This window comes from Cornus florida, unplaced genomic scaffold, assembly GCF_030987335.1.
Source record: "Cornus florida cultivar Cherokee Brave unplaced genomic scaffold, ASM3098733v1 CherokeeBrave_3.0.0_Hap2_Chr08, whole genome shotgun sequence".
Lineage (NCBI taxonomy): Eukaryota > Viridiplantae > Streptophyta > Magnoliopsida > Cornales > Cornaceae > Cornus > Cornus florida.
Window position 1 is genome coordinate 47,721,670 of NW_026775578.1, and position 17,296 is coordinate 47,738,965.

Below are 17,296 nucleotides of genomic sequence, written 5' to 3' on the forward strand. Positions count from 1 at the left end.
ATGGAGGTGATGTTAGAATCATAAAAATAAAAAAAAATAAAAAAAATTACTAACCACAAGTAAGCTGATGGAAGCTTACTTGAAATCAACATGCTTGACCAAATGGATAAAGTGCTTTGTTCTTTACAAAATCCTTCATTTTGTTATTGTCATCTGAAAGCAAATTTGAAGCAATAATTGCACGTAATCTATCAACGTCCACCTGCAAATTAAACCAGGTAAAGACAAATCATGAATATAGGATAGGGAAATGGACTTCATGCGTGAATACATATAAGTGTAAATAGATAGGAATCTAGTGTTGCAGAAACTATATATTTGATAAAGAAAACTTTTTCAACAATGTTGAATTTGGCATATGCACAAAATCTCGGTGATACTAAACTTTTATATGTGAAATATTGCATAAACAGGTAGCTTCATCCTTGGGAAATATGTTAGCAATTTGGTCAGATCAGCACAGAGACAGAACATAAACAAAACCAAAACAAATCTAATAATACGAAAGATCTCCCTGTCCCAAAATAGTTATCCCTTTTTACTGATTCCAAACACTCAATGGCACGCACCTTTTTTCTGACATTCCAAAAGTAATCTTAAAGTGACTATTTATTTTGAAATTTTTTAATCATTCATTTCAATATGTCGTAGTTTCAGTATCTTTTGTGTTCGGTTCATTTTTAATGAGCACCACTAAGTACAGTGAAGTGACCATATAAACTGCAATATGTTCATTTAAAATGACAGGAGTCCAGTATTTGCGTATCTAATTGGTTAGGTGATGTAGGAAAAACAAGGTTGACTGATGATTTAAGCTACTGATCTCATACTGAATTCTTTGACAATGAAAAACTGTCTGAAAATATTTAAGAGTATGCTATTCATTTAAACCTCATCTAGCAAAGCTGGTTTCTACTCGATAGGACCCATTATACAGTGGATGTCAAACATTTTCTATATCATTCATTACATGGTTCATTTTATTGCTTACTTCATGTTAGATCCGTACTCACTAGAGCTGGATGCTTTCTCTTTCCAAAAAATGGCACACATTAAGGGTATACTGCATTAGGGGGTTCTAAGGTTGAAAATTTTGTTGCCTAAAGGGGGTGCTTACCGCTCTCTTTGTTTCAACACGTGCCGTAGTCCCCTGGTCTTCCCGCTATTGACACTACGACATTGCAGCCTAGCGGGGAGAGATCGGAAAGCGAAGTACTTGCACACAAACATGGGTTTAAAAGATGCAAAAAGAAAAAAGAAAGGTATAAGCTGGAAAACGTGTAAAAACAGAATGGGGAGTGCAGTGAAGAGGAAGGAAAACTTTATAGTGGATGCATTTTGTGGTTGCATTAATTTTTTAAATTATGTTTGCATGTATTGGAATTGAAGACCCTCCAGTTTCAACCCTTGAACAAAAGTATGTAGGAATGTGGATCAGTTTTACAAATATATTTTTTGAAACCTTTAAAGGCAAGACCCATTTCTTCCTTTGAAGACTAATGACCAGTGGGTGCTTAGATTAACAATGCACCAATGGTTTAGAAGAAAACGGAGAATTAAATGATTAACGAAGAGTATCGAGGAGATTGTGTGATTTAGTAATTTAGTATTTTCTTCATTCGGGGAAAAAAATAAATAAGACCCATGTAAAAAATAGAATTGGGCTTCACCTTCTCTTTTGGGTGACTGAGTGAACCATCCCATTTCTCCATGAAGTCCAACATGAAAGCACCACAACTATCACTGAATAAAAGACTGTTTAGGTATCTGTTAATTATAATTGTGAACATAATCAGTACACCAAACTAGGAACATTAAGTGATAAAATCACCTATCGAGCTGTTGAGGTACGTTGGGCACATTGTATATGAAGTTTTGTAGATCTCTTCCGGTGAATATCTCAACCAACATTACCTACAAATGCACAATATATAAATGATTAGAGTAAAAAATTCAGTACCACGTTCTTCAACTTGTATACTTTACCGTCCTAATTTAACAGTAAATGAATACATAATCAAAAAAATGAGCTCATATGTAATAAGCGTTTACCAAATCTTTTGACATCTTGTCTGGAGTACGCTTATCATGCGAACATTGCTTCATTGAATCCAACACATCCATACGACTATCGCAAATGTTAAAGACATACAAGCACCAATGTTTCTCATTTACAAGTGTTGGAAAGAAAAGCTGCATATTTAACAATGTAAAAATTTAATTACTTTTAGAATCATATTTTTTTGATAAAAGTATAATAATTATTTATGTTTCCAAGCGATAAATATTACCATATTGAATTGGCGAACTTTGTTATCATCGACATTCCTTATCCTTTTATACTTGTTCCAAACTGCTTGTATTTTACCTTTCCTATCAACCACTTTTGAAGGTATCTTGGAAAGTTCAATCTGAAAATGCACACAATTGATAACCTAATATGTGTCAAACAAACACTCATTATAGATAGAAGAATTTGTTACCCCAATCGAAGGCGGAAAGAAAAATTTGGTTCCTCTACGCTTTTGTTTCAGCTGGAGCATTTGGCAATAGACTTCAACCACCTACAATGATCACATTTAAACCATTAATGCATGCGTGTGATTGGTTTGAAAAATCAATGAACTTTAAGTGAACATACCATATTTGATATCCAATGATTGTAAGAGATTGTTCTCATCTCTTTTCTTGTGAGGAAAATATCATTTATGTTCACCAACATTTCACTATAATTAAACAATAACATATTAAGTGTTTGAGCATAGAAAGTAAGTAAATATAGAACAAATAAGAAATTATTTATATAATTTCTCACTCATCATTTCTGCTCTCATCCATGGCATATGAGATGACTGCCTTTGCTTCTGGACGAAGGACACGCAATCGGTTGACCTTCATTTCAACCCAAGGTGATCCCTTATGGCGCCCAGGCTTTATAACACGTAATAAAGGGATCACTGCTTCCTGCACATCACGCTCCTCTTCCATTGCTGTGGAGGTTCCCACTTCCTCCTCCATTGGTGCGGGGATTTCTCCTTCCTCCTCCATGGGATCGTGTTTTGTAAAAGATTGCCAGGGTGAGTTTGCTTGTCTTGTGGAGGTTTCGAATTCCTCCTCCACTGGTATGTGGGATTCATCTTCCTCCTCCATCGGATGGTGTTGTGCAAACAATTGCGAAGATGGGTTAGGTTATCGTGTGGATGAACTGGGTTCTGAGGATCTCGACCCCCTGCCTTGGCCTACATTGTGCCGTTGCTTCCATTTCTTAACAACTTTAATAATTTCATATGCCAACTCCTAACAATTTTAAACAAGTTTAATAAATATATATATCAGTTAATATATAAATGTAACCGTAGAGTTCCAAGTAATTATGAATATGCAAATATAACCATATATTTAGTACCAATTATAAAAAGCCATAATTGACGTGATTACCTTATCGGCATCTTCAGATGTATCAGTTGTAAACTTTACCTCACCGAAGCCGAAACCATTATATTTATGCTTCTCCAAATTCAACCTCTCGCCTATTAATTTGTTGGTCCATCCACGTAGGCATGACATCTCAGGCTTCGGTTTTGGTCCATTGACATCCACACGGTGTAGGTAGAAAAGCTACAACATATAAGGCATTATGATAATGACATTATAGCTATTTAAAATAAAATGATAGACACATTACAAATATTATATCTTAGAACATACCATGAGAAAGAACAAGCATCCATGTATGTATGTACAACCTTCTCTTCCTTCCTTTCCTTTATAGGACGCAATTCCTTTTTTCAACCAATCTAAAACAAACTTCCCCCAATTATACGATTTAATAGCATCCACATTGTCAACTGCTGCCAATAACCTTTTGCTTGTCTCATTTTTCGATATGGGTGCTAGAAGTGATCCGCAAGCGAAAAGGACAAAAGCCCTCTTGAAGTCATCCCCAACAGGAAGAACGTCTAATTGATGCACTAAGTTTGGCACTTCTATTACACCGTCCTTTAAAAAAATGCCATTTTCTAACCAATGCACACTTTGTACAATATAATTTGGCACATCTTCTCCTCTTCCCGAGGGTAGGCCAAGTACCTCTTCAACGTCACTTGGCGTAACATGGATCCGAGCGCCAGATTCAAGGGTGAGATGAGATGTTCTAGGGTCAAAGTGTTCTACCAACCATAAGCACAGGTTGCGCTTCAAAATGGTACACTCGATGTCTAAAAGGGACCCAAACCCAATCTCTTGTACGGCAACCTTTTTGTCTTCACTTAAATTGCAAACCGTTTCCTTGAATTTATTTAGAGAACACCGGGTATTCAACATCTACAAATAAATTACCAACACAGGCACATTAGATACAAAAAGGAAGGATAGAGCACATATATGGACATAACAGTCCAACTTAAATTTACCAATTTGCACTTCTACACATTACATGTTGAAAAGATTCAATCTCAAATCTGCTAGCTTACAAAGGCACTTGGGAGTACTCATATATTCCTAATTCATTAATTCAATACACATTCTTCGGAATTAATCCAACTAAGCACGTTAATGATAGGTAAAACACACTAAAAGAAGCATATATAAAGCATCACTTAACCCAATCGAATAGATAAAAGGAAAAAAAAAAAAAAACACTTACAGTTTTTATTTTTATTTCTTTTATTGAAATTGTTCTAAAGTTCTTTTCCTTGGATGTTAATGGTCGTATGGTTTACCTAATAGGGAAGGAGGAAGGATCCAATGTCCTCATACCATTTGTTATGGGAATGAAGGTTCTACCTCGTATTTTTAATTAGAGAATAACTCTAGGGGGTTTCGATTACCATTGGAAATGCTCAGCTCAGAGGATAAGTAATGGACCTTTTTGTTGATGATCTTATGTTAATCGCAGCTGGGATGTTGAATCTGTTAAAATACTGACAGAATCAATAGCTCAATTTAGTTTTAACTTCTATTTCTAGCTTGATTCCAAATAATGCAAAGAGGTGTCATATTCTGATCTGGTATAAAGACTGCTACTCAAAACCTAATTCTCAGAAAGCTTAATTTCTCTATTAGGACCCTCCCAATTAGATATTTGGGAGTTTCATTATTGTCTAATAGACTGAATAAGCAGCACTGTGATCCTTTAATTGAGGAGTTTTGTACTACCAACTACTCATTTTGTGCTGGAAGGTTACAACTTATAAAGTCTATGCCATTCTCAGTGCAAGTTTATGTGGCTTCCACCTTTGAATCTAGGACATTCAAAATTCAAACACACAATCAATTACCAATTAAGCGCCCAAATTGGCCCACAAATATTAATAACATCAGTTTCTCGAGTCAAATAAATAAGTTAAGAATTATCCTTTTTCAAATAAATTTTTATCACAACACCATGATAATGATGATTTTTATTTTTGGGAAGCACTGGAAGTGTTTTTGTTGCTTCTACAACTGAATAACTACACAAATCTTTCAACCTTCAAACACAAAAACACACACACAAAAGAAAATAAAAAAATAAAAAAATGAAAATTTTGTTGTTTATATATTAATAAATTTTGTTACTTTATATTGTACTTTGTTTCATATACAATTGGGTGCCTGTCTTAATTGACAGATTTATCCTTCATGCGGTTAACATCCAATTTATTATTAGCATGAAAAAAACTGGAATAAAATATATATATATATTTAAATAATTGAAGATATGACTTACCAGTATGAAGTGATGAAAGTACTCTAAAATATGGTAAGACCGTAGGGTGCTGCAATTGTAAAAATTATAATCCACAATAAGGGCCTTCAGCTTGTTCAAGACTAAAGTTCAACCCAAATTTACCAATTAGTCTTTCAAATCCTACAAAGGGAGATCCTGTTTCAGTCATTATCTTCACAAATATTTATAACTAAAATTCATTAAAAAAAAAAAAAAAAAACGTATATAAAAAAGATCATAAAAATTTTCACCAAATAGGATTTAGTTTGCAAAACAAGAATTACAGTTACAAATCTCAGAACAAGATAACCATAAACACGAGAAGCTAGAATGAACACGAACAGTCATCTTAAGACATATACACCAACTTATTAACTATTAATAGAAAATCGAACATGACACAGATATTCAAATTTATAAGTCCAGTCTTCATTTAAGCTGAGTCTTATGCAGTAGTTATGCTACAAAATAGGAACTACATGCTTTAGCTTTTATGTTACTATAATTATAAATTAAGGAAGGCTATTCTAAGTGTAAAGAAATAAGAAAGTGTGCATCAGAAACAAAGAAATAAAGAAAGAATTAATGAAAGAAAATAGAGTTAGCATGCTTAGGAATGCAAGGCTCTCTTCAAACTGGCAACTGTATGCTAAACTAAAAACTACTTCAACCCTTGTTTTCTTTAGATATACTCTTGTTGAAACTCAGAATTTGTAATTTGGTGGTTTGACAAATCTCACACATTCATGTTACTTTCACAAAAATAAGTGTACATGAGTCCAGTTAACTGATGGGAGATATTCTGATGACGTTTTCTTGAGTCTCCGTTCAAGTTTCAAGCTTAAATAATTTATCCTATCATGAATTTATAAATAAGGTCACATCAAATCCTACTTCTAAATATTAATTTTTTTGTCTTTCTTAAAGGGCAATAAGAAAATTGAAGACCCAATCAGGGTCATCTCTCCTTTCTGCATTTCAATCAGCAAAAGGAGAAAAGGTTTTGGAAGTGGAAGGGACAATCACCAGCCAGCCGGTTCTTCAAGACGTGGGAATTTCTACATGGCCTGGTATATTTTTGTGATAGTTCAACTCTTTAGTATTCAAAATGCTACTTTATATATATATATATATATATATATATATATATTTGATAAAAAAAAAAGGGTCAGGTGACATGGTGAAAGCTTAAACTGGCCACTATAAGGAGACATATTTAAGTATGAGATCAGCCATTTTGTAGGCTGTAAACAAGCTGAGTCAGGCCAACTTTATAGAGCTTATGCTCAGCTTGGCTGGTTAGAAGCAGTGTCTGAGCTTAGTTTGAGCTTGGTTAATTTTTGAACAGTTGTGATCAAACTTGACTCACTCAAATAAACCAATTACTCAGCTCGGTTCGCATAAATCAATTGAGTTCTTAAGAAGTTCTGGAGGATGGGAAATTTGGAGCCTTGTTATCATAATTGTTAGTCAAAATAAAATACGCGCGTCATGCTTTGCAACTTCTCACTGTTGGACCAAAAGATTGAGAAAGTGTGTCTGTGTGACTGTAGATTCTTAGTTTTAATTGTTGATTAAATTTGGACCATTGACTTCTTTTTCTGGAAACAAATGAATATCAAATCTAAAAGATAGGTGAAATGCATGAAAAACTTAAATTAACAGGATAATCTGCCAAGGAATGCTCTACGATGTCTCTAAATGCTAGTTCAAAGTTTCAAATTATGTATCCACATAAGGTATAAAGGAAAAAACAATCATGAGACTTGCTACATCAACAATATTCAAACATATATACAATAATAACAACGAAATAGTAAAAAAAGGTTCAATAATTGCTGTACTACTTTCACAAGTGATTGAAATTTGCAATAAACTGTACATTATGCATAAAAAGGCTTCCTAATAACTACTGGAAAATCTGAAATTTTGGATACAAGTCCATTCAACCAATCTTTTCCTAAGTCCTTACACTTTATCCTATGTTTGGTTGCCAAGAAATTGGGAAAACAAGAAGAAATTAGGAAACATGGAATCTTGTAACAATTCTACTCCTTTATAGAAACTTGTTAAACTTAAAGTTTTTCTTCTTTCCTTATTTTCTCTGCTACCAAATAATGGACAGTTCAAAATTGTTGTGTTCTAGCCTAATTTAAGCTATATCTTAACTTAAAAAGTCCAAGCAATGACTTAAACTTTTATAAAAGATTGGGATGATCAATACCAAAGTCCATGCCTTCTAGCAAACAAATTTAATGACATAGCTAGCCCTTTGTCCTACATTGTTAATTCTCAACATACACAAAGAAACATCATCCACATATGCTACAAAATGAAATTTTGCATATACACCATTATTAGTAAGACAAATCCAACAAAATGAGATTAATTAATCAACAATAATCTACTTATCCTAAATTATTTTTTCAGTCAACTTGTTCATTCTATAGAGAAAAGAGTATCACCCAGTGGCCTAATTGATAGAGTGGCCAGCTTCCTGTGTTCGAGTCATTTCTCCTTCTAGTTTGCCAAGGAAAAAAAAAATAGAGAGAAAATACCATTTTCATGGCTGGGAATAACATGCACTTCTACTGTTACGTTATTAGAAATAATTGTACTTTAGCTTGATGGAATGTCTGGAACAAAATTTTAGCAACTTAAGGTATAAAATCTACAAAAGAAGTACATTATTCGCTTGGAATTCAACATTTTAATAGAAAGAAATCTTTAGCATGCATATGTTTCTGGTAAGGGGAGAAAATTGTGACATTTCAGTAATCAAGGCATAATAGGGAATCTAATCCCTAATAATTGAGAAGTAAAGTCATAAGATTAAAGATGCAAAACTAAGACAAAGATGAAATAATTAACACCTTTATTGTATAAGATAACTGCAATTGTTGGTAGAATATATCAACTACTTATTCCTATATAAGAGATTATACCTAGTTGATACTTCCATAATCATTATCTTCACCTTCTCACCAAAATTAAAGCACGTATGTAAAAAGCATGCTATTAACCACCATTAAACTTAACTAGAAAACTTAAAAATAATATTTTTTGAGTAATTATCTAAAAAACAAAAGTGACTAAACAAGATTCTTGAAATTGTACCAAATAATTGAAGAAATATAATGTTAGTATCATTATTGGAGGTAGTGCATACTATGTCCCAGGAGGTAGTTAGTAGCCAATACATATATACTCCATATCTTGTAGCAAATATTTTGTAGCCGTAGTTCCTTATTTTGTAGCAGATTAAGGTACTACTTCTTTCCGATATTCCCTATGGCAACCACTTAGTTATCGCGTATGTGTCTAACTTCTGGCTATAAAATAGCACTTTTAACTACACAGTCAGACATAGCATAGGTACGTAGTCTCTTCTATACATACCAATATTGAAGAGCTTCTTCCTTACATAACTACTACTATATTAGGAACTACTTGACTGCCTTACCCATTATACATGGATTTGTGCTCTATGGTAGATTGAGTTTATAAATTTGTATATAACCTCTCATCACATGCTACTAGTCACAGTTGTGAAGTCCTTGGAGAGAGTTCATGCTTATGGGTTTTTGGTGAAGTAGCTCTGATTGTCTTTTTGGGTGAATATAATTTATAGTGATTTCGATTATATTCTTAAGAGGATTATAGAACCTAACCTTCTAAAGTTCACAAGAACAGGAATGACATCAGTTTAAAAAATCTTAATAACAACTTCCACTTTATCTTCACTACCTGAGAACTTATTCTGTCATTATCTACAAAAAATTGAAGTCAGTGAAGGTTTCCTGTCTCGAAACAACAAAAATTTGAGATTTACCACAACTTTATGAAATTCTGCATGATTAGTTGCAAGTGTTTCCCAATGAGAACTCATTAACATCACAGTTATTTTTCCCTTAACTTTTGGATTTGACTTATTTACTTCCTTGCATAATATATAACCAATAATTGTATTGCCATCAGACCTACCATGAACAGAGGAGTTATCAATAGTAATCATAGTCATATTTACAATGAGACTACAAAGAAATTACCAGTATTACTGGTATGCAGTTATTTTGAAAAATCCTTTAATATTTTTTTCTTTTCTTTTTTTTTAAAAGTAAAAAAAATCCTCTAATCTTATCTTTGGAGAAACAAGAAAGTTTAGTTCCACTTTTTATTGCAAATTAGTATGCACCCAACAAGAAGCATATATAAAGCATCACTTAACCCAATGGAATACATAAAAGGAAGAATAAAACATGTGGGTAAATATATAGCTACAGAAACATTAAGAAGTGGGAGAAACCTCACGTGAAGATCATATATATATGTCATTTACTAGTTGCATTGTTTAGTTGACCTAAACTTTCGGATTGAATAACATTGCTCTTCTCAATAATCAAAAATATCTTATGTCAAGACTTTTTTAAAATTGTTTTTATCTTATTTCTTGTAGGTAAAGTTTATTTTTATTTTTATTTCTTTTACCGAAATTGTTCTAAAGTTCTTTTCCTTGGATGTTGATGGTCGTAGGGTTTACCCAATAAGGGAAGGGGGAAGGATCCTAGAGTTCATATATAGCAGCAAATAGTTAAAAACGAAGGAAGGTTTAATAGGCGGAAGGCCCGGAACAGCCCCAACCCACTATTTTGCAAGTGAAGAGTTCAAGATCAAACAGGAAAAACCTAAGTCATTCACTTGCAGCCCCGAGGAGGTCATTTCAAGTGGTGACTATAAACAATCCACATACTGTTACCTCCTCCATGGCCTCTTCTTCTCTGATCAAGTAGAGTTCATAACGTTAACATTCGCTTACAGCACAGTCCAGGCATTTCGATCATTCGACGAGCTATGGAAAGACATATGCAATGACATTAAAGAATGCACTCTTACTCCAAAATTCATCTTGCCAAAGATTAGCAAAGCTGTCCTGGACATCATCACACCAAACCCATGTTTGGCTTCGAGGATCCAAGATTGTTGTGAGGAGTTGAAGGATCTAGACTGGTTTGGTCTAATTCCTAAACTATGGCCAAATGTGAAGTATGTGTACTCTATAATGACTAGATCAATGCAACCATACTTGAAAAAATATGGATCCACAGAGAGTTGGATTGGGGTGAATGTGAATCCTTCTCCATCGGAGAATGTTACTTTCGTAGTTGTACCCACATTTTCTTACTTCGAGTTCATACCACTGCAAGAGTACTACCTTAATTCACCCACAGATGACTACTTAGAAGATGAACCATTACCATTATCTCAAGTGAAGATTGGACAGGAGTATGAGATTGTCCCAACTACTTTAACAAGTATGTTAAATTAAATGAATTACGTAAACTAAATTCCATTTTCAATATATATATATATATATATATATACACACACACACACTACCATATTTAATTCTACTTAATTTGTATACAATTCATACCCTTAATTTGATCAGTAATGTATGCAGAGCAGTTCTATAACCTCACTTTGCATGTACACTTTTCAAGTTACATTACATGTAGGGACAATATTAAAAGTACATGAAGCACCAGATTTAAAATTGGATTCCTCATATGTATAAATATATATTTGAGAGTACGCTTTCATGAGTACAAATGATTCTTTCGGAGCTACGAGAATTAGTTGGGTAAAACCCTGTATATCTCAATATTCATCAAAATATATAATGCAGCTAAAAGAGCATAAGCAGATTTAATAAAGCAATCCCTACAAAAATCTATAAACTCTACCATGTTTTAATGCTTATCTCTTAAAAGAGACTTTAGTAGTACTGCACTTATCTGCTAGGAATTGAAAACTTTATATCACCCATTAGCTGTTTTTAATTTTATTTTGATTTTGATTCTGATTCCTTCCCTCGTGCAAAGAGAAGTAGTATCCGTATTCACCTTCACATAAAGGTGGTGTCTTTGGTTTGATTGTAGTGCCAGAGTTTTGGACCAAAAAAAACAGATCCACCTCAAAGAGAGAGAGAGAGAGAGCTCTCTCATGTGGCCTTTTCAAAACAGAGCAAAATACAAAGAAATATTATCAGTGTTCCCTTAACCTCTTCACTCCTCATTTATGAAACCTGTCTTTCTTTATTTATTTGACATCAAAGCTCTGTCAAGTGAAATTCTCAACTCAACTCACAATATTATATATATATATATATATATATATATTTGTTTTTGGAGTAAGTGTTGTGATTCTGTACACAATAGGAGATTATTTATTAATCTACCAGGTTTTTTTCCTCTTGTTATCTTCTTCATTGTCTTTTCTCTCATTGTTTTCTTCTCCATGTCTTCTTATTACAGACATCTTTCTTGTTATACCTAAACTGTATTGTCTGTTATACCCGTCAATATATACCTGTGACATAGATTTTGGTGTTCATTTATATTAGTTGACTAAAAAACTGATTGAAAATTTGAGATTATTGAATTCTTCTTCTCCAATTATATACTGTTTTTTCATGTCCTTTTGGTAGTAGACAAAGAGGCAGGCTAAAACCAACGTAATTAGAATGGATTTTAAAATGTTAGATGTAAAAATTATAATTCATGTGCAGGGGAGGAACTACCTTATAATTTTTTAAATGAGCCCTTATAATTAGCCCAAATTTGTTCAACATTTTGTTACGCACATTTCAAACATATACAACAAACAGAGCAACAACAATCTTGATTGCAGAATAGAAATTATATATATATATGATTGCATAATAGAAATTATAAGAGGAGAATACATATAAACATAACCTAGATGAAAATCAGACATCCAATTGGAAAAAAAAAAAAAAATTATACCACTAAATCAGGCCATAATCATCTAAAAAATAAACGTGTGTGTGTATGAGAGAGAGAGAGAGTACTTACTTCAGTTCAAGAACAACAATAAATGAATGGCAGAAGTGGAGAAATGCTTCGCTGGGTTATAGAGAGGGGCAGAGACAGAGGGACGCACCAATGACGGTTAGATGTGGAGAAGTGCTTCGCTGTTACAGAGGGGGAAAGAGAGAGGGCTTGAATGAGGGTTAGGGCTCAACCAAGGATGCTTTAATCCTGTTACACAGAGGAGGGGGGGGGGGGGGAGAAAGAAAGAGAGATGGCTCTTGAGGGCTCTTCACGAATGAGATGAGGGAGGGTTAGGGCTCCATGTTCGGTGATGGTGTGTGCCGAGATGGGTTGCCTGGTCTTGCTTCGTTGGTTAGAGAGAGAGGGGGCGCTGATGTGAGATGGATATGTGATGCACGACTGCGTGTGTATTTTAGGGCAATAATTTGGGTGACTAAATTAAATGGGGGCAATAAGGTAAATGTGCTGAAATAGTGATAAGGGCATTTTTGGCAAAACATTTCTTGAACAGTAATAATCCATGTGCCATGTCAGCAATCCATTTTAGGGAAATATGGAACTTTGACTCCGCCTCTGAGTAAATACGGAGCCCTAACCCCATTTATACGTAATTATCCCTTTTAAATTTTGCCTAAGCCCCACGTTACATTAAGCCGCCCTAGATAGATTATCACAAAACATAACTTGTGGCTTTGTTTGAAAAATCCCAATATCGCGTAATAAAAATGATAGCCAGGTAAGTTCAGCAGTGGATTCAGCCTCCGCACTTCGTGTGCGCATGAAATACTGGGTTGTTTCTTTGCACTCCACGAGATATAATTAGAACGCCAGGAAGGTGCAAAATCAGCACCTGAAAATACATAAAGATCAAGAGTACTTTGACGAAGAAGATGAAGGCCATAATGAAGAGTCCCGTAAAATACGCTTCACCCTTTGAAAATGAAAAATAGCAGGGGTATTCATATACTGACATGCTGTATTAACTGCAAATGAAAGATCTGGGCGACTAAGCTTGATATATTGAGTTCCCACGACCCTTCTATAGGTGGTGACATCTGAAAAAGGAGTCTCTCCTGGTTGAGGTTTTAGTTGCCATAGGTGTTGAACATGGTTTGCAAGCCGCCATATTGGTGCTCTCCAATAGATCCAAAGCATACTTGGATTTGTGACAGAAAAATACCTTCTGGAGTATGTTGGAACTTGAATTCCTAGAAAGTAATGAAGTTGTTCCAAGTTTTTCATAGAGAATGTCTCGCCAAGATTGAAGATGAGCTCATTGATAAATTTAACAAATCACCTGTCACAATAATATCGTCAACTTATAAAAGAAGAATAGTATGTGTACCATCCTTGTAGACAAAGAGGGAAGCGTCAACACGAATGCAAGAGAACCCATACTTAAGTAAAAATGTGCTAAATTGATCGAACCAAGCTCGCGGGGATTGCTTAAGCCCGTACAAAGCCTTGCGTGGTCGAAAAACATGAGATGGTATCTTAGAATCTGCGAATCCTGGTCACTGTTCCATAAAAACGATATGAGTAAGATAAACATGAAGGAATGCATTTTTAACATCCAACTGTTGAAGACACCCTTTGATAGTGGCAATAGTAAGAACTGTGCGTATGGTAGCAGGTTTGATCACTGGACTGAATCATCAGATTTTAATTTGGACTTAAAGACCCATCAACTTCCAATAACATGCATGTTAGCCATTCTAGGAACTAGATCCCATGTATGATTAGTTGCTAATGTATCTAGTTGTTCTCCACGCATAGCTGCCCTCCATTCTGGATGCTTCAGCTGGGATAGAGGAGTGGACTATGAGATTAATGTATTTAATTAGGATTTGGTTTATGAACACCCACTTGACTCCTTGTTAATTACCATGTGATGAGGAAGATAAATCCCAAGATAAATCCTATTTATACCCATGTTGTTAGAGAATGTGTAACTTAAATATATAAATTCTTCAACACGCCTCCTCACGTGTGGTCTTCATTTAGTCTAACACATGTTTTTTTGTTTTGTTTAATCAGAGTGACGATAAGATTTGAACTCAAGATATATCATATTAAAAACCATCTACTTTTCCTTCCATCAGTTTTTTATCTCTCCTCCCTGCACTTTGAACGTTGCAAATCTAATTGGCCCTGGTGCTCACCAATCTCACTCCTTTGGTAAAAGGATATAAAATTATTGGAGGTTAAAGAAGTCGTAGAATTTATGAATTAGTTTTTTCAATTAATTATTGGGCTTTGTATGTTGGTTCTGTAGGCTGCAACAAAATTGGGTGGCCCTTTAATTAGACTAGGTGGGTATTAAACAGATGCGTGGCCCTCACTGGTTACGGTAGGCCCAAATTTTGGTATATATTTTCAATGTATATGACTTTCGTATACATTTTTAAAATATTTTTCATATAAATTTTTTTATATATATAAATGTATTTTTATTAGTTGCAGTTCCCATTCCACTAAAAACTGGATTTTGGGAATTTTCATTGTATTGTCCGCTGTCTCATATCAATTGGAGATGACACACTTACATATAAGCAATTCACATTTCCCTCTCCCAGGTGATGTGGGACTTGTGCACCTGTAACTCGCCAGTGTGGTAGTCTGACAGTGTCTCTCGCACCCGCCTAGTATGGTAGCCTGACAGTGTCTCTCGCACTAACCCATGACACACCCGCCCACAGGGTCATCACAATCCATCCCCCTTGGAGGCCCGACGTTCCCGTCGGCACACTTCCGGCTGGGTCAGGCTCTGATACCATTTATAACGGCTCACTCCACCACATGGTATGATATTGTCCGTTTTGGGCCTGAGCCCGCACAGTTTTGCTCTTAGCCTTCACCCCCAAAAGGTCTCATATCAATTAGAGATGACACACTTATATATAAGTACTTCATCTTTCCCTCTCCAATGTGGGACTTGTGCACCCGTAGCTCGTCAGTGTGGTAACTTGACAGTGTCTCTCGCACCCGCCCAAAACACACCCGCCCACAGGATCATCACAAGAATGGCATTAGTTACGTGTTCTATATGCATTTTTTAATTAGTTATTTTTTATTTCTAAGATACAAAAGTTATCTCTACTATTAGACTAATGTCAACTGAATTATATTTTAATGTATTTGCTTTGATTTTTGTAATTTCATTTACATTCACTACCTACATTATGCTTTTCTCCCGATAATAAACACTATATAATCACAAATCAAATTTGTTTACAAGGTCTCTAAATTGATTTTAATGAAAATATGCACCCTAAAACCAAAATACATATTTTACTAATTTAACCAACTCATGTATGAGTTGAATTTTTCACATCTTGTTAAATATGTGTTGGATGACTACAATTTATTGTATCTTTCCATGTCTAAAATAATTATTTTACTTACGTCATTTGTTTTTATTATTTTTATATTAATTTATAATTTTTTATAATATAATATTTTATTATTATCAAAATAATATTATAATCAAATTTCATGTACAATTGTACTAGTCATGCATTTTACTTTGAAGAACAATCATCTAATTATTATTGCATGTCAAGAAAGTTACTATGGGAATGCATAAATAATGTTATAATAAGGAAGATAGAATTGTTTTTGCTTATATATTTCTCTAGTCTTTCTTAACTACTTTATAAGGCAAAGTTACCTAACTACTTTATAATGGGGCAAAGTCATGTGACTAATTCTTGTAATTTCATTTATTCTTATTATTTGAGATATGGGAGGAAACTAATTGAAAGGAGGTTACTATTTTTGGTTTGTGAGTCCACAACCGATGCAAAGATATGAGGTTTATGAATTGTTGAGATGGATTTTATACCCATATATATATATGTTAGTTGAATTTATGATATTTAAAAATAAAAAAAAAGAAGAAGAAAAGAAATCGATATAATCTTCCATGATAAACAGTGGTGGACAGTGGGGACTAAGTAATGCATGGTTATGGTATTGGGCCTTGGGACTTGGGACTTGAGAAAGTATTAGTCTATCTATGAACTTTGATGATCCATCACATGAATTGGCCCGATTCTACGAGACGTATGCAAATCTATTTCATTCAATCCATGAAGTTGCACGTACTATATAATGTTACACATTTAATGTTATAATCAAATTTCAAAAAAATTTAAACCAATTGAATATTTTCATTTTCCTCAGTAATTTCTTTCACTTTGTTGAATAAAAAGGTATGGTTATACTAGTCATGCATTTTATTTTGAAAGATTAGCATCTAACTCTCACATTCAACATCGTATTCTTTTCAATAAATATTTATTTATTTTTTAATTCAAAAGAAGAATTGCATGTCAAGAAAGTTAGATAGAGAATGTATAAACTATGTTAAAATCATGATGGTTGAATGATTATTTTTCTTATTTATTTGCGAATTTCTCTACTCCTAGATAGCAACTTTATAACATCGATGGCAAGCTACATGATTAATTACTCACTTATTTCAGTCAACCTTCTGCCTATTTATATTTATTCATAGGTTTTGTTATTTGTGATATGGGAGGAAATCTAGGAAGTACGGACAGTTCTACGAAAGAGCCGTACCCGTATCATATTTGTGTCGGACACCACACTTCTTGGACACTTATCGGATACGTATCGGACACTTTCATATATGTGTGCATAAATAAAAATTAATTTTATTATTCCCGACACTTTGCTTACACTTTTCAGATACTTCTCGGATATTTCT

General features: G+C 34.0%; 1 long non-coding RNA gene across 1 annotated transcript; it reads right to left on the minus strand.

Moving 5' to 3' along the window:
- Nucleotides 1-2,333: 2,333 nt before the first annotated feature.
- Nucleotides 2,334-2,709, minus strand: LOC132268634 (uncharacterized). Its single transcript, XR_009469322.1, has 3 exons — nucleotides 2,642-2,709; nucleotides 2,484-2,564; nucleotides 2,334-2,411 (listed from the first exon to the last, which is right to left on the minus strand). It is a non-coding gene; the product is annotated as an uncharacterized LOC132268634 (long non-coding RNA).
- Nucleotides 2,710-17,296: the final 14,587 nt, after the last annotated feature.